Source organism: Bison bison, unplaced genomic scaffold (genome assembly GCF_000754665.1).
Source record: "Bison bison bison isolate TAMUID 2011002044 unplaced genomic scaffold, Bison_UMD1.0 scf7180017864035, whole genome shotgun sequence".
Classification (NCBI taxonomy): Eukaryota; Metazoa; Chordata; class Mammalia; order Artiodactyla; family Bovidae; genus Bison; species Bison bison.
The window spans coordinates 8,597,593-8,599,127 of NW_011494607.1; the positions used below are offsets into that span (position 1 = coordinate 8,597,593).

A 1,535-nucleotide genomic window follows, 5' to 3' on the forward strand; every position below is an offset into this window, starting at 1 on the left:
GACGCGCGCACACACACACACACACACACACACACACACACACACACACACACGCTGGGTATTCGGGGCCCCGGGACCCGGCGCAGTCACCCACCGCGGCTGCGCGCCCGGGGCCCCCAAGCGCCCCTCCTGCACGTGGTCCACGCACAGGCAGGGGAGCCGGCGGCCCGCACAGCCGGAGGACCTCTCCCCGCCCACCTCGACGCACACACACCCCACCTTGGGCGGCCTTCTCCAGTTTCCACTCCTGGGCGAGGGTTCCAGTCCCAAGCGGGCTCCCCCCGCCCAACGCTGCTGCGCCCGAGACACCTCTCAGAGCCGCATGCCTAGAACACCCCGCGGATGCTGAAGCGCCCCAAGAAGAAAACTCGGGAGAAATGCACCGCAGAGGAGGCGCTGTCTCCATGGCAATTGCCTTTTAGTGCGCATTTGCGGTTCAAAGTGCTTCTCGCTGAGAAAACGTACCTACTGTAGTCACTAAGCAGGCCTAGCCAGCTATAAACATTTCTGAAAAAATAACATGCCTCGTGGCTGACTAGCCTGAATAATTCCTCTGCAGCGTTTGGGGGAAGGTCTCAGGTGTATGATACATTAAGAGGCTATTCATAGCCACCTCCTCCTATTTCATTGTTGCATAGGGTGTAATCCCAAATCCCAAAATAAAATGTTTCAAGGTTTTTTTTTGAGGGGGGAGAGAGAAGGGGTTAAGTGGCGAGGGGAGACAATTCTCGCATAGCAGCAGTGTGGGGGTAAGACTAAAACCTGCATTCCTCCGCAAGCTTTTCACCACAGGACAAACTGTACCCCCCCCCCCTTTCTGGATACTGCAAAAAATCACGTGGATGAACTTCCTTCTGTCAAGCACAACGAAAAGGAAACCAGCTGGCCAGCAGGGTGACCCAGATCCCACAGGTGCCAGCAGTTCAGCAGGTGGTGTGAGAGAGAAGAGGAGGAAGAGAGCTGAGGCTGGAGGCTCTGAGGGCCTCAGGGTGCTGCCTCTGTAGGGAATTGGATGGAGAACCTACTCTGTGCTAGGGACCCGGGCTCAGGGGTGAGGGTGGGGGCCTCCATACAGGCTCAGCACAGTGTTCCTGCCCTGGAAGAAATCCCAGTCTAGCAATTCAAGGCTCCTGTCCTGGATTTTGTAGTAACTATAGGTGGATGTGGTTACACCTTCTAGGAGGTGGCTGCTTCTAACTGGGAAAGGTCCTGGGATTTTCCAGGTGGAGGCAGTGTAACATGTACGGCTGTTTCAGTCAAAGTCCTTCCCAGGGGAAAAATAGATGGCACAGGCAAATATTTTAATTTAAAAAGCTTTTTAAATTAAAAGGGACAATTTACTAGGATGTGGACAGAGTTTAGGAATCCACACAGGGATTAGTAACAGTGAGAAGAGATTATCACCCCTAAACTAGTAGATGTAAAAGAAGAGTCCTGGACAAGGGACACCAAACAGGAGCTATAGCTGATGAGGAAGCAGCCCCTGCCGGAGCCACATCAAGTTAAGGGGACAGCAATGGGAAGGAGTCAGAGAA

General features: G+C 53.9%; 1 protein-coding gene across 1 annotated transcript in view; it reads right to left on the reverse strand.

Annotated features, from left to right (window-relative positions):
* Positions 1–532, reverse strand: part of RRAGD (Ras-related GTP binding D) — a 39,393-nt gene extending 38,861 nt beyond the window's left edge. Inside the window, exon 1 of the mRNA XM_010834706.1 lies at positions 466–532. The gene's annotated coding sequence lies outside the window, so the exon portion shown is untranslated. The remainder of the gene's footprint in view (positions 1–465) is intronic.
* Positions 533–1,535: the final 1,003 nt, after the last annotated feature.